The sequence below is a fragment of the Rhea americana genome, unplaced genomic scaffold (assembly GCF_003343005.1).
Source record: "Rhea americana isolate MKP2758 unplaced genomic scaffold, rheAme1 scaffold_17, whole genome shotgun sequence".
Lineage (NCBI taxonomy): Eukaryota > Metazoa > Chordata > Aves > Rheiformes > Rheidae > Rhea > Rhea americana.
In genome coordinates this window covers 4,142,264-4,161,886 of record NW_028185816.1, presented here as the reverse complement: position 1 = coordinate 4,161,886, position 19,623 = coordinate 4,142,264, and the positions used below count along the sequence as shown (strand labels likewise).

General features: G+C 43.0%; 1 long non-coding RNA gene across 1 annotated transcript; it reads left to right on the top strand.

The window, feature by feature from the left end:
- The first annotated feature begins 11,541 nt into the window (after positions 1 to 11,541).
- LOC146598123 (uncharacterized) lies at positions 11,542 to 15,586 on the top strand. Its single transcript, XR_014895317.1, has 2 exons — positions 11,542 to 11,707; positions 15,338 to 15,586. It is a non-coding gene; the product is annotated as an uncharacterized LOC146598123 (long non-coding RNA).
- The last annotated feature ends 4,037 nt before the right edge of the window (positions 15,587 to 19,623 follow it).

Here is a 19,623-nt window from a genome sequence, read left to right as displayed (position 1 = left end):
ATGATTCAAAAGGAGCTTCTGAATGAAGATGGATGGAGAAAGCATAGATAGATTTGTTTTCCTTGGAGAGCAGCCATATGTAAATAGTACAATTAGTTCTGGAAGTGAGGACTGCAGCTTCGCTGTGCTCCCAGCCACCTTCCCTGTAGTTCAGTCTTTGACATCTTTCCAGGGAAATAGCCTGAAGTCATGGGAAATTTTCCGACTCTTCACCTTCTGCAGAGAATCACTGACAGCGGTCTGTTTTGTCTGGTGCACTTCAGATTCTCTTGAAATGGTCTATCTGTAATTAACTTTTTCTGGCACAGAATGAAAATAGACCTGTTGACATTCAATTGCATTTGAACACCTCAGAGAAATACTGGGTAAAACTAAGCTTCTGCCAATAATTGCATGCTCCAGGCAAGATCTAGACTGCTACAATATAGTATAAATGATGGTAGACAACACAAGGAAGAGAGGAAGAGAGGATCTGGAYGTTATTTCCTCTTCATATCTTCCCATGAATTCATAATTAAAAATGACTGCCTCTTTTTTTTGCAAAGAAAGAAAATATTGTATCATCCACCTTATTTCTTAACTCCAAAGTTATTAAAAATGATAATAATCTAGGGCAAAGGATATATCACAAGAATACAGTATTTTCAGTTTGATCATGTCTAACTCAACAGATATAGAGAAGGTTGTTATCCAATATTAAAAATTAATACTATAAATAATTCCAATGTTGTATAACTAAGAACAGTAAGATTTTAATTGCCTTTTGGCAGTTTTAGATTACGTGTCGTATTGCACTGCATCTGCGTTCTACAGATGTTGAAGCACAAAGGTTTTTTCCAGTGGGTAACAGTTTGGCAGCATTTGTGGAACATTTGGGAGTGTTAAAATTCAGAACATGTTCATAAGAATCCKGTACCATATCGATGTAATATTTTTTGTATTTAGTAACAATACATATTGTTGTGAATACAACATGACAGTACTCAGAGCATCTTTTCAGCAACCTATTTATAAGGGCTAAAACCTGTTTCTGTCACCTATTCTCTTGCTGCGTATCCTGCCACATTGAAATCCAAGAATAAGCTGTTACTAGCAGCATTCTTAAATGAGGATAGGGAGGGAAGGCAAGGATCTACTCTTTTTCATTCAGTCTTCATCTAGCAGATCTCCTTATTATAGCAATTAAAACTGAGCAGGAATTTGTCTCACGGGTAAATTCTACTTTTTTTTTGTTTCACATGATTTTGAAGAATTTCTGAGTTTTTAAAAAGGCAGCAGAGTACATAAGGTGTATGAAACTGTTAGGAAGCTGGGAAACAAATAGGACTGGCAAGATTAATGTTGAGGATTTAATTCGTTGTTTGAGGAGTTTTTGATGTTGTATTCAGCTATATAGTTCTGTACCATTCTTTTGAATTAAATTAAAACATTTGTAGAATTATCTGTCTTACCAACACTTCTGTATTGACGTGGCTCTGCTATAGCCATTATGATTTTCCCCTGGGAGGAGCTAGCTTGATAGGTTGCTAGTTTGAGTTAAATGACTTAAATGATAAGTGGCATTTTGTTCTCATTACACTAAGAAAAGTCAATCAATATAAAGCACATCAATGCATTAATGTAAAAGCAGAAACCAAAGAAAACTGATATTAAATGGAAATTTAGAATCCATTATATTGAACACTACAACTCAATTTCCTGAACTGGAGTTGACAAACCACCYGTAAATGTCCAGCAGGGAATAGTTCTGCACTGATTACACTGACTAGATGATTTAATAGGTCTTTTTCCTTTCTAATACCTATGAACATATGAAAATCAATGGCAGCTCACTYAGTGAAAGTACCTGCCCTCTTTTGCTCAGGATGTATGGGTGAAGCTACCTTGATGAAAGGGCCCTAATGGAGAAACGTCTGCATGTCACTTCTGTGGGTGCAAGCCCTATACAGGCCAAAATCCAGAAGGATTTCAGTTTCAACACAGGAAAAAAAGCTCCTCCTTTCCCACAGAAGCTCCTGACTCAAGGCTGGGTGGGGGGCCAAGAGGGTGGCAGTGGTCCCCAGGGAGAACGCGACCAAGTGCCGCTGTCACACTTGGCCCATGCTGGGACTCCATCCTCTTCAAAGCTGCTGACAGCAGGGCAGGGGGAGAAACGCAGGGTTTCTCCCTGGGGGTAGGTGCTGGGCTTGGCTGGCAAGAGGACTTCTCCACTCGAGAGCTTCGATAAAACGTGACTTCGTAATATGCCAGACAGAGCTGCCACCTGAATTTATCYAGGTTGGTTTTCTCCTAATCACACTGTCCTATGGACCAGAAGAAACTCACATTTGAGGAGCAGGAGCAGATGTTTCCTTTGTATTTCCAAGATTTTGTTGTATTTTTCATTTMTAAGCTGTCATTTCATTTAATTTCCAGTAGATGCTACTCTACTCTAGATGCTCACCACAGCCAGTAATCGCTTCTTCCGTGAACATCAGGCCTTTAAAGCGATTTTTCTTTGTGTATTTTCACAATAAAGGAAAACAGTTTTTAACAATCAAAATTTGATCAATGGTATGCAACTGATTAGTTAACAAGTCAAAAGGAAGGAGGAGGGGTATGAATCARATCCCTCAATACTTCCTGCCTGATGAAGCCAGTGTTGAAGAGCTAATACAGCAGTGGATTCCTTAATTTAAATACTTTTTTGGTAAACAAGAAGAAACTTGTTTTCTGGAAGAATCTTTACAAACACAGTCCACACAAAAGTGGTGCAAATTTGGCCACACATAATTTCATGTTCCCATTTGTATTATTTAATATTACTCGCACAGCTTATTTTTGACTCAGTTTGAYGTCTTTTCACAGAAAGGAGTGTGTCAGCTTTGTGAACCCTTTTCACTGAAGATAGATTTGTAGGTACCTTTGCAAAATCCTTTGGGACAAGAGACGTAGTTTAAGTATAAGAAGACCATTTCTTAGCCATTTTAATTCATATATCGCTTGAATRCTGTGGACACAGATGCCTGTCATCCATTAAAAAGTATGGAGAATCTCCTCACGCGAGTCTGACTGTGCTGAAAAGTAAAGGTAAGCTCTTTGCCAAAATCTGCATTCATGTTATTCATAGTCATGCTTTTTGCATGTTCATACTGGAAATATTAATCGGGGAAAGACGTGAGGCCCGCTGTCCCACAAAGAGCAAGCTCAAAGTATCGTTCTGGATGAAAAGAAGGAAGACGCTTCCTTTCCGTGAGAGCTTTGCGCCGACGTTCAGCGCTCAGTAGGATAAAAAGCAGCAACATCTGCTCACAGACTTCTCCGGCCACGGCTCTCTCCCCCTTAACGGGGACATTCTGCACAGGCGCTGCAGGACGGCGCCGGGGGACAACAGGCAAAACGCCGCCGCCTCGCGCGGCGCCGGTCCCACCGCCAGCGGAGGTGCCAGGCGCTGCCCACAAGGCGCCCGCTGGCCTCAGCCCGCGTGCCAAAAGTTAAAATTCATTCCTCCGCGGTGTGTCCTGTGAGTAGTTTTCAAGGAGAGACACACACACGCACGCTGGCCAGTAAAACAACKGTAGAAATTCTGCAAAACTAGTAAAAAGGGGACAGGAAAATGAGGAAGTGTGGATTAAGACTGTAATAAGTAAAYCTACAGATAGTATTAATGAATAATGTTAAACAGCGAAGTTTTACTAATATTGTGTATTTCTACAGCAACTCGTCTACAGCTGTCCTAGCTGGATTTTCTTCCTCCCTGATACTTTCGGTAAATTCTAAAATAAGTGGCAGAGTTAACTTAATCTTTTATTTAGGTAATAGCAAAAGGTTGCATTAGAGCTTTCCTGAAATAAATGTAAGTGTACTTTAAACTGAACATATGACGGCAATTCCACATTCAACTGGGAACTACACTAAATACAGCTTTGTCAAATCTTGAGCTTTTATTGCAAGTGTCACATTATCTGACCTTTTCCTTAAAGCTCTGGTTACCAGAATCATGTTTTTATGTGAAAATCTCAGCTTTTATTAGGGAATAAGGGTTTCCAGCTCTGATGGCTACAGAGGAAATGTCAGTGGCAAAGGCTCCCAAAGCAATGAGGGGTGCCCAAACAGCTGCTATTAAAACAACCAAACCAAAGCCCCCACCTTCAGCTCTTTGGGCACCCRTGACTATGAGTGCTACGGAGGGGGCAGCTGCGCAGGAAGGCACACGGGTAGGATGGTGGTCCAGCCCCCCTCCTTGCACGAGCGCTGGGCTCCCTGCCCGAACCTGCTCACGTGTACTTCTAGGTATCATCATACATCCAGGCTCTACCACTTAATAACGATGCTGAAGCCCACGGAAGACACTTAACTCCGTCGAGCTATGATTAATTTAACTGCCACGGGGTTATTTGCGCATCCGATGATAGCTTTTTAACCCGAACGCCGGCGGCAAGGCCGTAACCTCACTACATTACGCTGGCTCCCTTCCCCACCCCAACCCACGCCGCYCATCGCCGTCTCGCTGAGCGGCGCTCCTCCTCCGCCAGCTTCCCACAACAGTTTGCTGCTCATCTGAACTCAGCTGCTTGAAAGATAATGTCAAAAGCAACCGCTGCAGAAACGAGCTTTGCAAATAGGATATTGTCGCCTTGCGTAGAAGATTCTCACGCGAAGCGTTCGACCAGGCTTAATTCTGCACCAGGAGGAATAGGAATATAGAAGCATTGYGGCGAGCAGGGCATGCAGGCGGCCTCCAAACCGTCAGGGGAGCTGATCCTGCAGGCGCTCCGGGGGAGCCCGGGGCAGAGGCGCGGAGGCACCACCAGCGCCGCCGCCGGCCCCTGCGCCTCGCAAGCGTTGCACTGCCTCCGTGCAGTGCTGGGCGGGGAGATGGAAGGGCTTTCCTCATTTTATTTTAAACAAAAGATTATGGGCTAGCTTGAGAAAGGAAGCAGACGGGGTAAGTTCTGCCATCACTTGGCCGTGATAATCCTGAGCAAATCACTTAAACACCTCGCGCTGAGGCTACCCGACMGCAGCAGCCGGCCGCCCTCGCAGCGGTGTGCGGAGAGCACCGGCAATTTAAGGTTCTTGAGAATAAACTGCTCAAACAGGGAAGAGTGTTATTATTTATCGATGGTTTCTTCAGCATTTAGTGCTTTCCACAGACCATCGTTCAGCAGGGAAAGACAGGGGATGCAGCAGTTGTGATCTTTTCCCTTCCATGCAGATGGTAACCTAGGTGATATGCAAACACATTGGCTTAAATCAAAATAGAGCTTTACTCCTCACTAATTCCTGTTCACACACAAATAATGATTGCAATTAGAAAGGTCTAGAAATACTACTCAAACACAGAAAGCAAAATATGAGCTGTGGTAGTGATTCTCATACAACTGCACATTTAAATAAGATAAGATTAGTAAAGAGAAATAAGCTCTTTTAGAAAGCTAAATAATCTATTAGGGGGAATAAGCAAGCTTATATTATTAGGAAAAAAGCAAACTAGCTTTTACTATTATTTGCTCCATTTTTATGGAAGTGTTTTTAGCYACATTTTGTGATGTCTGCTCAAGACATTAATTTTGAGGTGATAAATGAGAAAGCAAAACAGACTTTTCCAGAAAAATGGAAGACATCAGGCTTATGCCTCAGGTACACTATAATTAASCCATCAATTATAGTATGCACTATCTAAAACCCACAGGGCTGTTTTTCCCTTTACAGCTGGATGCAGCATAAATAAGGTCCTTTGTACAGTGTCTCCGCCATTGGTTTTAATTGAGTGCTATACTGATTAGGTGCAYGCACGGGGGTTTTCTCCAAAAAGTTTATGATATTTGAACATAACATTCCCGAAAGCAAGAAGCACTTGTGGCTTGTGAGAGTAACATCCTAGCTGTCACTCAACACTACACCAGTATTTTTACGCCCGTAGCGGCCCTATGGCCGAGATGCCTTCCCATGTTGCATGGCTGCTCAGCTTGGAGCAAGGGGGTGATGCTGCGCTGCAGCCCCTGTTTATACTACACTACATCTGTGCCTGAACTGAGGCTCATCGTACTAAGCAACTCCAGAGCCAGGCAGGAAGAAACTGCAAAACAGATAGCTCAGGGAGTCAGCAAATTGGGAATTTCAGGTTTGGATTTTTGACCGGGTAACGCAGATTGTTAAGTGCCTAAAGAACCAGAAATGTCAAATCTTTTATAGCAGTAACAGGGATTCTTCTTTTTAAGCTCCGGTTTCTATAGATGTCTTAGACTTTCAGGAGCAGTATGAAGCGAATGCTGTTGCACAACTGTGTCTTGCTGATTGCATTAAAAATAGGGGTGTGGGTGGGGAAAGTCTGGTTACACATATCTGACAGGAACCCTGAAGGATGTTGTAATAACTACAGGGAAAAAAAACATCTGCTCGTTAGTGAAGCTGCTTCATTAGAGAGACTGAGGAAGAAAGCACAAGCAGGAACAAGCCCTGAATGGAGGCTGCTCATGTCTGAACACCCATGCCAAGCTGGTGGCCTCTCCATTCATCACTCTGGGGTGTCTGGAGTACCCCTGGCCTAACATGTCCCATCACAGGTTTCTCAAGATCCAGATGGTGTTGAGTCTGACCTCTCACTGGCCCACTTCCCTCAACATTGTCCTTTGGCTTAAGGCCCAACATCTCGCTCCTGGGTTTCCTCTGGGTTCCTGAACCACTCCACTCTGGTCACCCATTTGGTGGTCTGCAAACACACTTCCTCCAAGAGTAGAGGTACAGGGAGAAGCAACCCTTGTGCCTCAACAGAGCCCTCAAATATTGGCTRTCCCCTTGGAAATCCAGGAGACAGCTGAAGCAGATAAACTACACGCATCTACCTAAACGATGACTGCCACTGCCCAGTTCTCCCTCCGCATCCAAACGCGGTGGATTCAGCAGTGTTTCTGTTCCAGCGTGCCTGCATCCCCTGGGCAGCCTCAGTCAGGAGCTGCTGCTCCTCTGCGCTACCCAGTCCAGCGCTTCCCAGTGCCTGCACTGAGCAGATGGTGTTTGCTCTGACAGGCTGCACTTCTCTCAGAGACCACTCAGCAGCTGCTCGCAACTCCCACCTCTCCACAGCCCATCAGAAGATCAGGAGTGAGGAAAAAAAAAATAAAAGAAAAAGAAAGAAAAAAAAATCACAAAAACTAGTAGCAAACTATTCTTCATGACCGTTTGGTCTTCAGAAATGTATTACCACATATTCAGGGCCTTCCTGGTTTCAGTCCATAACAATGCACTTTTTGGAGGACCACAGTTTGTCCTCCACAGACAGGGACCTGTAAATCTTGTAGTCTGACAGTCTCAGAAAAGAGACCATCGTGTTCCCTTCATCCAGTCAGAAAGGGAGGAAGGAACTGAGCACCCCAGGGTAGTGACTTCTACCAAGCAGCCACACAGGAGGACGTATATCTTCCTGTGAAAGCAGGAATATTGCCCTCCCAGATCTCCTCATGAACGTTGCCCTCCCAGATGTCTTCATGCCAGTGTGACCTGTGCTCTCAGCTAGAACAGGTGAGCTGCTAGGGAAGCGAATTTCCAAGGATGATACATTAACAAGAGTCTAAGAGATGATGCAAACATTTCAGCAGTCCCTTGTTCAGGTTTCCGACTACTTATGTCTTCACCCCTGCTCATCCTGGGCRTAGACTAGCTCAGTCTTCTCCATTTCCCATGGCTCCAGCCTCAGAGCCCCAGGGAACTTCTCTGTCCTCCTCTACTGCTGGCACCACACAGGAAAGCTGCAGCCAGGTCTGACACTCAGCTTTCAGTGCTCTTCCCTCAGACTTAATTTCTCTAGCTTTTATCAGGATATTCCAGAACGCGACTCAGTGTTCCTGTAGATTCTGGACCATTTTTTGCATAAAGTTTTGTTTCTAGCTGTTCCAGTTGCCTTCAAGCACTCTATCACAGCCTTTTATTTTCCTGAAGGCCTTGAAATTGCAGAATATGCTATTTCCCATCCATTTCCCAGACTGCAGAGACCCCTTAGCTTGCTCCTCTCTATGATTAATCCTCTTCTCTCTGCCAGAAGTGCCCACTTTTCCCCTTGCAGGGAAACCATTCATAAGTCTTACTCCTTTGGTAAAGGAGAGACTTATGCAGTCACCTCTCCCCAAGTCTCCTGCAAGCAGGCCCACAGCCATTTCCTTTATGGGGACTGGAGGCGCCAGAAATCTTTCTTTAATCGGGGCAGAAAGTGCTCTCTCGCCTGCCTCTGAAGGACAGATTTGTGCGACAGCTCCAGGCTTGAAGCCTGCGCTTGCCCTGGGACCAATACAGGAGCTGAGATGACAGAAGGAAGTGGGACAGGGAGGAGGAGCCCAATGGCAGGGACATCACGAAGTTACACTCGTTAATGATTCATACAGATTTTTTTTTGACAGATAATACCAGTCCCTGGTGTTACTTCCAGTCCTCCAAACCCACTTGCTCATGACGGTCCCATGTTCAGACCGTCCTAAGTGCACATTTCAGATTTGTTTCCTGCTGGTATTTATATGTCTCGCTTCAAAATAGAATTGAATATCTGCAGGAAATGACTGCAGAAAGTGCTGGAACAGGACTGAGGTGAATTCATCCAAACACTCGTTATGGAAAAGCTTTCTTGCAGTATATGCCCAGCTCAGTGCAGGAGGAGGACTGGATCAAGGGACCTCACTGCCCCTTGCGGACATGTTGCGGCAGTTGTTTGCAGGCCAAAAAAAAAGAAAAAAAAAAAAAAAAAAGAATCCCATGTTTTCCTACATTTCAACCCTCAGATGTACTTGAGCAGTCTACAATCTTTGACAGGGTTTTATACTTGCAGAAGGGGATTTTATTTTGAACATCCCTTAAATACTCCATGGGTAGGAGTATTTCTAGTTTAGGAATAGTGCGTGTTTTCTGATAAATAAAATCAGCCTACAAAGTGGACCTTTGGACTGACAATCAATACAGGATATATCAGCACTGATGACTCACACAGTCTGCTGTATTTCTGTTATTTGACATGCAGCTATATATACGTTACAAAATATTTATATTGTAGATATTTTTATATCAATGAAAAAATATCTTCTAATATATATTTTCAGACTGGAGGGAATTTGCATGCAGTGACCTGCTGAAATCTTTCTAAATATATTTTTAAAAACTGAAGAGACATTTTGTGACTCTTCTCAGAAGACAAAACTGTAGTGCAAAAAGTATTACTGAACTCTTTGCACATATTTCTTCCAAAGTTACTGAAGAAAACATTAAAAGTAGTAAATAGTGTGAACTTGGACATCTCACCTTGGTTTAATGGACCCTTGGTCTGAAAAAGTAATGCCGCATCCAAATACAAGAGTGTATGCTTTGTTATATTTAAAGTATTATAAAAGGTCAGAGACATCCCTGTGCAAATAGTGGTGGTAGTTGGTAGCAGTTAAGAGGAACATTTTTCCTAACCATGTTAATGTTTAGTCAAATCGTGTTATCCTTCCTTACCCAAATGGAGTACTGGGCCAAATTCTTCTCCCAGGTATGCTTGATATGTCTAGAATAAATTCAATAAGTAATAAATTTCAATTCACACCTCCRCAGATAAAGCTGGCCCATGAAAAGAGACCGCAGTGTGCCTGCCTATGTGAGGAAGGGAGGCAGAATTCTATCTCTATAGTTCAAGAATCATGTTTTGGGTATAAATTCTGATAATTCACTAGTCCCTACTGACAGTTAACCACAGCTTTGCCAGAAAGTGTTTTTTTTTTTTTCCCCAGTATAAACATTAGACAGAGTTGATTTTAATCTATCTGTGCAGACACCAGAATGACTGTTATTTGAACTTACGGGGTACATTCCTTGCCAAGTCACAAACTGCTTTGAAACATTTGGTAGCCACTAGAAGGAAACAAAGTTCCCTAAAGCATCGTTCTGACTTTTTGTCCCCCCGGGATTTAAGAGCGACGGACAGTTAAGCTCACCGGATGGCTGAGATCCGTCGGCTCAATCAGCACGCTAACGACTTCGTGTCTTCGCGAGGCACGGAAAAAAGTGACTTAACAAGATGAAACGCGCCATTTCTTCATCTGGTTCTTTGAAACACGATTAGCATCTAGTATTTTGGAGGAACCGGAGCAGGAACCGCGAAAGCATAGCAGAGGGCCTGCGCTCTGCTTGGTGGGGAGCGAGAGCTGCAGGATGGGGCAAACCCATTCGCGTCAAAGCGAGCTGGGAACTCCCGAGGGGCCGGACGGCTGCGAGACATCTGCCCGGCGCCGCAGCGCAACGCTGCGCGGCTCAGCAGCCTGCTRAAAACAAACACAGCTCAGCGAAAGCGCCAGGGCAAAAGCCGAGGGGAAGGCAGAGCCCAAGCGCCCCGCGGCTGGCTCCTCGCCCCCTCGCTCGACCCACTAGACCGGCCACAAAGCAGATACGTTTACATAGATCTGAAACAGACAGTCGGCTTGATTCTAATTTGCCGGAAAGTCAAACTTGCACAATATAGGAACATAAAGATCAAACCAGCAGGCACAAGCTGTACATGTGGTTGTTTTCAGGCCCCCATTAAAAGCTACAAAAATGGCTCATCGCCCAGTACACTTATAGCAGCCTTAAAAACAAGTTGAAGTCCCAGCCCTTTTTGGTGTTCGTGGTCACTAGGCTAGAAATTGGGTATGCGGACACCCCAGGGTGGCTCAGAGCTTGGCGTTGAAAAGGCAAAGGATGAGGCCATAGCCTAAGAAGGACCAAACTGATCAGACCAAAGGTCCATCTGCCCTCGTGTGCGACCTCCAGTAGTGGCCAACAGCMGAAGCCTGGGAAGGGTGCAGAAACAGAGCAGTTTTGTGGCGATTGTTCCCCGGATGCTCTTCCAACCTCCAATAACTTGCGTTTYGGGGCCTCTTGAGCTAAAATTGATATTGTGCTGAATAGCTTCTGCCAGATTTATGCTCTATTGGTTTATTGAGCTGCTCTTCAGTCCTCCCACTAAATTCAGTGGGCACAGTCCTTTGCCAAGGCAGAATTCGGCTCTATGATTAAGAGAAATTGTCCTATTTAAAGGAGAGAAAAACAAATGCTCCAAGAAATAAGATTTTTAGAGATTTTCAACCTTGCAATTTTGTTTTAGAACAGTCTCAAGCATATCGATGTGTAGCTGGTTGCTTGGGTAGTCTTGCCCTGAGCTRTAACTTTTTCGGTAGCAGTGTCCTAACACCCAAGACATATTTGATTTGGGATACTGCACCAAGTCATAGAAACCACAGATATCTACAATGTTGTGATGCATACAACTGACAGAATATTATGGTGATAYAGGGAAATTTATGATGTGCCCTTTGATTAACTAATGGGCTGCAGACCCTTAAAGTCATCTAGGGCTATAGGAACTCTTATTTTAATATGCCTTCATATTGACTTCCTGCCTTGAAAGTTCAGGCAAGGCTTTAGACTGTCAGCCTACCCCTGGTATTATTTCCAGTGACAGGCAGGTGTAATTAACTTGTATGCTTATTGTTTGCACTACTTTATCCTCATTATTTCTCAGATTTGCCATGCAGGCAATAATTATAAAGCYGTAAGGACATGCTGAGTTATGTCTGGAATCTGTTTTAACTTAGAAGAGGCAYATACAAGAACAATACCACTACTACAAACCAGAGATGCCTACCTGACAGATTTATGAAAAGATTTCATGTGCTTATCTGCCTTTCTGCTGGTGCTGCATGCTGTGAAAGCTGAACTGCAACAGCTGGTAAGTGTGGAGCCTGTCCTGTGGTCCTTGTGCTCCCTAAATTCWCTGGAATAAAATACCTGACTCTTACCCAAGCCTCTTTTTCATTAAGTCACACCAATATTTTCAGCTCATTTGGAGGTTAATGAATATACTAAGAGAATTCACAAAACAGTATTTTCTTCTAACAGTCTTTTCTGAGCATGTCTGGCTTTCCCCATGGAAAACAAAGTAAGATTTTGCTTAGCACTTCCAGTTACGGATTTCCATTTCACTGAACAAGTAGTTCATAACAGAACTTCTAAAAATACAGATGTGGCTTCGCCATCCCRCAGCTAATAGAGAGGGCTGGCGGTAGAATTTAAACACGGATTAAGTACAGATAGTGCTGCACTTTGCAGTAAACTAACARGAACTCCTAACTTAAACTACTACTCGGACATCAGGCAACAAGGGCCGAGGCGGCTGCTGCTGCTGCTCTCCCGCTCTCGAAACGGGGTCCCCTTCGGTGTCGGGCACCCGTGGGTGCCGTCCCCCAGCGGAGCGCCGCGCTGCTCCCAGTCGAAACCCTCTGCGGCGCAGCGTGGCACGGCGCGGCGTGCCGGCCAGCCGGCTCCTCGCAAAGCCTGGCCAAACCGCAGCGGCCGCGGAGGGGAGGAGCACGGCAGCGTCCTTGGGCGAGGGCAAAGAGAGGGAGCAGCTCGGCCACCACCTGAGCTGCTCCCAGCGGGCACGTCGGGCGGGCTCCCGCAAAGGGGAGCCCTCGCGTGGGCCCGCTGGCGCGTGCCGCGTCGGGCGGGCGGGCAGCCCTGCACGCTCTTCGTCCTGCTTCCAGGAGGGGAGTAGCTCGTGTGCTCTGACATCAGTTTCACAGCTGCACCAATCTGTGCACGTATTACGTATGTCCCAAGAGGAACGGAAAGTAGGATAGTCTCATTGGACTGTTTTGTAAATTTAAATGGCAAGCTTTGCGGCGCTTTTTTGTGACACAAAAATGGCCACTCATACTTTATGTTTGTCTTTAAATAACCGATTCCCAAGATTGCAGTCCAAATATAGCAAAACTTCTATTAAAGAACACCCTGGGCTTCGAGCAAAAATGACTTTCCCAGCAGAGGTGGTCTTTAACTAAAGGTCAGAAAAAATTATAATTGGAAACCTTATTAAGGTAATTTAAAATACTCAGTGTAGATGCCAGGTGAAGGAATATTTGGTGCAATAAGTACCTAAGTTATTATTTAAAGTCTGTGYAGTTTAAAAGGCTATTATAACAAATGTAACACAGTAGGAGAATATAGCTGAGTTTGTATACATGAACTACAACTTTTACTTTGAAATCCTAGTACTTTATAGATTTAAGCTGGACCAGATTTTTTGCGCTCTCTCTCTCTTTTTTTTTTTTTTTTATTAGAAGTGGGCAGGCAAAGGTTGGTATAAGGAAAGAATTATTTTAGCACAGAGAAACATTTTTGGAGTCCAGACACGTGAGATGCCATTCCCAAAACTGCAAAACTCAACTTCAAATGAGACACTTTCCCCTCCTTGTAGTAACTTCAGCCTTGTAGCTGATGACTCTGTGTATCAGCTGAGAGATTATTAATATTAAATAAACCAAGTGCTTCTGGAGTTTCTGCTGTTTTTTTTTGTTGTTGTTGTTGTTTTTTGTTGTTTTGTTTTAACTTTGATATCAAGTGGGTTGATTTAATTTGAAAAGATAAAGAACAGAATTAGTCCATATTGTAGAGGAGGATGATTTCCTCTTAATGTATTAATATATTAGAACTTGCATAGAGAGCTCAGGTTTTTCCTAGCTGGTATCACCACGTACAAGTAACTTTCCTTTTCAAACATTTTTGCGTGTTTTCCCTGAAGCCCGGCATGCAGTGTGTCCGACACGGCAGCCCACTGACAGAGCCTGCTGCCAGGTGGCTGTGGGAAGGTCAACCTCTCTAGGTGGTTCCCGGCCGGGAGGACCAGCACCGGCCCCTGCAGCTCACTGCCGCGTCCCGCCACCACAGCACTTGTCCTGGTGGCTTTGCACTACTGCCCGAGGCAGCGAGCGCAGCTTGAGGCAAGCAGCCTTGCAGCTCCGTGCCAGCTCTCCTCCTCATCTGCCCGAATCCCTGCATGAGCCAACTGGCATGAGCTGCACCGATTAGATTAGCAGCATTTGCTGCAAGTGTTGATGACAGCTCATGGCGATAGGGAAGCCCTCGCCACCATCGCGGAGGAGCCACCACCCTCCCAGGCGCTGGGGAACTACTAGGAATTTCCAGTCTCCGATTTCCCTCTGCCGGGTATTCCCACGGAAAGAGGGATCAGCAGCAATAGATGGACTGGTTTATACCTGCTACTACACACCCTTTCCAAAAAAAATCCATCGAAGCTATTCTAACTCCAGCAGACTTCCAACTAGGCCACGTAGCACAAGCTGCGCTCAGACATTGCTGGCACCCATCCGTGCAGGGTTTTAAGCAGCTGGACTACCTCTGTGCCTGCTCACCACCCTGGGCACTGTGTCTCAGCCCAGCTGCAGTCACACGCAGAGTCAACAGTACAGCACAAGGGCTTCACCAAGAAAAACCAGGAGTGCCAGCAGATGCAGTACGTACAGACAAATGTATATATATATTTGTGACTTCTGTATGGAGTCCTAAGACAACTGATCAGGTTACAGAAAGGTTTTAGTGACTCACCCTGCATTTGTATAGGAAAGCAAAAACCACAGCAGCTAGCTATTGTCACCCTCAGCAGCCAGCGCTGATACTGCAAACAGAAGCTTACCTCTGAAAGTTTTCTGCCTCCATCTGTCCAAACGAGGTTCAGAAGGCTTGATTTCCAGAAGCAGCTCAAATTCTGCACCCGAGTCCAAATCTCTTTCTTTTACTGTCTAGCAGAGTTGGATGCRTTCATGAGCTTTCAAGGTTTTCCTCTTTCAGAGGAATCTAAGAAAACCGTTAATTCAGCCCCACTGGCTTAGGTCAGCACCTCAATCTTTGGCTACCGAAAGTGGTAGCAGGTAGCTTGTGAACGCACTAGTGTTAAAAAAAAAACCACCATGCCTTCCCCACCCTCAAAAACTTCTCTCCTCTTCTAAAATACTCAACAGCAGAACTTTCCTAATTTTAAAATTGCCTCATGATGTGAGTGAGACTTTGGTGCTCTTTGTATTTAATCCAAACAAGTGTGCTCATTCCTTTTTCATTTTAATTGCCCTGCCAGAAGGTATCTTCCCAATGAGAACCTAATTAGAAGTAGCCTGTRGAAGCAGGGTATTGCATCCACCTGGGACAAATTGAAATAAATGTCCTTGCCCTCTCATTGCACTTTAATGTTGCTGTTATATGCTGTTCAAAAATCTTTTACTGTTTGCTGTTGCTCTCTGGCTGAGTTATTTAAAAATCTAGATATATGCCTTTATTTCTGCTCCAAGTGATAAAAGCTATGGAGATATTTCTTTTCCCCCAAATGGTTCACAGTTACAAAGCTAGAATTCAGCAGTGTTCTCATGCATGGACTGTTAGCTTCTATATCTTCCTCTATATTTCAAATATATATTTTGAGGGTGCCTATTTTGTTCCCTAGGTGCCTGTGCCATATATTTTAACAGTAAAATAAAGCTAAAAGACTCAAATCTATCTTTCTCAATAGTTGTCTTGGGAAGAGAGAAAGAAGTTGGGCATTGGGGARCCTTTGAAAAGCTAATGTGTATTTGCCCTGGAAAACGCAGARGAGGAAGCAAGTTCCAAATGAAGCTCGGCTCACGAGGAGCGCCGCGCTAGGAGCGGCATCAAGGCTCAGGCATRGAACAGCCCTGTTGTCCCATGCGCTAACAATTTTAGTATTTGTTACTGCTTCCATTAGCTCATTTTAAGACAACAATAAAGCAAGTAATGTGTGTGCATGTGTGTTTAATATACATGATAATCTGCAGAAGTACAATTTACTAGGTTCTGTGGAGACTTTGCTGGCACTGATCTCTTGGGAAATTCACAGCAATGGAATTTTAAGAAAGAGTTTGGGTTGGTGCTTTTAGTCATAAGTTATGTGAAAGTTTTCTATTCATCATGAAGATTTATTGATTGCTCTAGGACTACGGGATAATTAAATATACAAAGGCTTGGCAGTTATAGCAGAGCATATTCTCTCAGAAATGCTAACAATATGTTAAATTCGAGGAATTCTACTCCTAGTACTCCATGGGGTCATAAGTAAGTTCAGTGTAGTGGATATAAATATACATGACACCATTTAAAAATCAGATACATGACCGGACTATAGCTATTGAATTTATGTCTCACTTATCCATTATTTATTAACATTAGTAATCCCCCCCACACGCTTCCATTTCTCTCATTATTTTATAACTGAATAAAGCTGTATATATGTGTATGTTATTCATGGGGTTTTAGTCCTGTGAGGACTTAAGGGCTAGAATTAAACGGAAATACATCATTCTGCTTTGTGGAAAGTAAATTCTTGCCCCCCTCCCCTCCCAGTGCTAACTGTTCAGCTACGAAACAGGTGGCTATCTGCCCTCCAAGTGAGATTTTATTGCTAAAATAAAGTAAAAATTATTTTAAAACAAAGAACACACATCTTTATAGTAAAACTCATTTGTTTTACAATTAGAGAAAAGAGTCACATGGTCCCCCAAAAAACCCGAAGATTTATATATATATTTTGAAAATATATTTAAAAACATAAAAAACTCTATAGTTAAACATATATTATGTTAATTAGTACACTTAAATATAGCTTAATTATATTTACAATATGATGCAGTTGCTTTTAAATTTTAATGCCAATTTCAGTTCTCCCCCCCCAAAAAACCATAAAATTATATAAATATACAATAAATATATATGTTACACAAGGTGAAAATAGAGAACAAGGCCACAGACATAAACTTACATTTGCAAGTCTTTAACACAGCACTAGGCCTGCTGACATGCATGATATACCTTTGTCACAAACAGACCACAGCAAGATTTTACTTAAGTGACATGAAGGAAAACCAAACCCCCACCCCACCCAAACTCTGTTCAACTAAAACTGCCAAGCCTGTGATTACGTATGCATTAGGGCAGGCAAGTAAGAGCCATGGGACCGCAGTTTAACGCCCAGTGTTGKATTATATAGGTTGAAAGCATCAGTTTATAACTGGTGTATTATGGGGAATGCACTCTAGATGCCTCAGATATGGTAACTCCATCGCGCGGTCCCCCCGCCCCACACACAGACACGGGTTGCACTTCATCTCCTTGGACGTATTTCTACTGGAATTATCTCAATAATCTGGTATATAGCAGTGCAACAAAACACTGTCGTGACCACGCTCAGAGGGGTAGCAACGTCCCCAACACTATGGGCAACGGGATGGGACTAGAAACCTCATCAGATAACTTTGCTGCAAAAGCCAGAGCAAAGTAAAAACTACTGATTAATGTTTTAATATACCTAATTTACATTTTCTGTTCCAAAAATAGTATCTTTTTTTTGATATATATTAAAAAAAAAAGAAGAAATTGAAGCCATCTTTTCCAGCTACTCTAAGTAAAAGGCATTCTGTAAGTAGTTCCCCCCCCCTTTTTTTTTAATTACTCATCTAGAAAGTACCATTCAACTGTTTTAATTCTGGAACAGCGTCACCCTTACATATTCCAGGCAAGGAATTCTGAGTTAATGATATATCCATAATTAGTTCTGGAAAATCAGGAACTTWCTTTCAAGTACGAATTATGTTTCAACACTTCTCTTTTAGAATTTCATTATGTCAACTGGGAATTATTTTATTCCTGCTTCTGAATTAGATTACTAGTATGTTACAGCTATCATTTCTTCTACAAGTCTACATGAATGATCTGCTTGTTATTCACTCATTAGCATCATCCTTTCCCTTTCCTAGGCAACCAATTCTGATTTTGATGAGAGTCATCATTACACCTAAAGTTTAACTGGAATGGAGCTCATTGATCACTTTGGTTAAGTCTTAATCTTATTAAAGCCAAAATRTAACTACAGTTGTCTTCAGTGGTTCCAGAATTTCCATCTCTCCGCAGTAGTTGAGAGTATTGAGTATTCTCTATACTATTGARAATAATTCCTGTGCAAGGTATGGGTCACTAAATGCATGCGATTATAAAATATATCAAACTAGTGGCTGTGGTAAAATGAAACTCTCCACTAGGCCAAGTTTCAGTTTGCATTAAAACAACTTCAGTGGAAGTTTTGAGTTGTTTCGTTACGGATTTTTTTTTCATTTCTGATGTCTATGTAAGAGCCTGAATACCTGCAAATTGGTCAGGAATGCCTTTTTAAAGAGGTATACATAACTTTCTCTTATTATRCATCTGCAGGGTAGTACAAATTCACTGGAATACTTCTTGTTCATTGTCAAGCGAACACGTGACTGATGCAGAAAGTTTTCATTTTACAGTTGGGAYAGCTCTACTTTGACAGTGTTCCTAGCAAAGCAGAAGCCCTTCTACCTTAACTATTAGAAATCACTTATTTTACAGGTGATTATATCTTACAGGATGAGTTTCTACTAGTATTGATACAAATTTAATAGTAAATATATTCTCCAAACAAAATTATTGGGTGGGAATCATATTTCAAAAMAAGCTTTGCCCAGTCCAATTTTTAATGAACAGAAAGGCAGACTAATGCACAAATTCTGCAGTAATATCAGAAGTAGTTACATTTTGCAGCATGTTCTCTCTGTTTGGCTATTTTACTTCGTCTACAGGCATCACAAACATAGCATCTGTCTTCAGCGAACTCACTAACRAGCAATTGCAGCCTCTCCGCCCACTGCAGTCAGTGGAAGTGCTACGCGTAGCGCTTTGCCTTACAACTCCGCTCCGCAGAAATACTCCCGTCAGGCTAGCTACGCTGATGGCACAGGGCTGGACACGTGCACCAAAACCTCAGTAGCTGTTAGTCCACCTCTTCCTGAACTTGCTYTTAAACCTTTTCTTCATGAGTATTTTTCATGCCCGTATTTGTTTTAATAAAATACGGCTGACAGCAGAGGAAGAACCACATAAATGAAGGTATGTTAATTGCTTTAAACTAGAGRCAGAGCCTCTTTCTACCTCACTCCATAGCTACTTCTCAGGGACCCTCAGGCAAGGGCGCTTTCGCAGTCTCTGGAGTACCATCCTTTGCTGAGGCACTCCAACACTTAGGACTGCTAGCCGCACTCCTCTGCAGAGCAGAGCCCCGCACTACGCGCGCAAAAGCCTCCACTCCCTCAGGGGCTGCACGGGACCAAATTCAGCGAAGCTAAAACATTGTTATCTCCCCTTGAACTGGCTAAGCTCTCACGATTTCCCTCGTTCACAATAATCTCTGAAGACCGTTTTCTGGTGGTATTTCTGTTGTGCTTCAACAAGACATTTGATCAAAGCAGAGAGCCTTTTATTACATTAAAGTCATTGCTTTCATTCTATAGGATACTTCCAATAAGACAAGCTCCAGTTGTATGGTGAGAAGTGAAATATTTTATAAATTGCAACCAATTTCCTTCCAAAGGTGGTGGGGGGGGGACCCCAAACACAAACAAACATGATATAAGCAAATGCAGGTCTCAAAAGACAGCAAATTAAAAAAAAAGGAGGAGGTAGGGGACAAAGAGAAAAAGAAAGAGAGGGGAAAAAAAAAAAAAATGATGTTAAGGATGTTGCCAGACAGTTAAGTGCTGTCTTTAAGCCTGAAGTTCAACAATGTGAAGTGGAACATCACCATTCTTTTTCAGTTGCCTCTTTTTATTATTTTTTTTGTCAGTAGTTGGACTGCTATTGCAAACACCTTCACAACATACAAAAAACAAATTTTTTTTTTAATCCAGAACGTATAAGGTAAGGATTTTTTTTTTTTTTCTTTTTTCAATCTCATGGAAGTTTAAAAGCAAAAGAGAAACAGTAAAACTA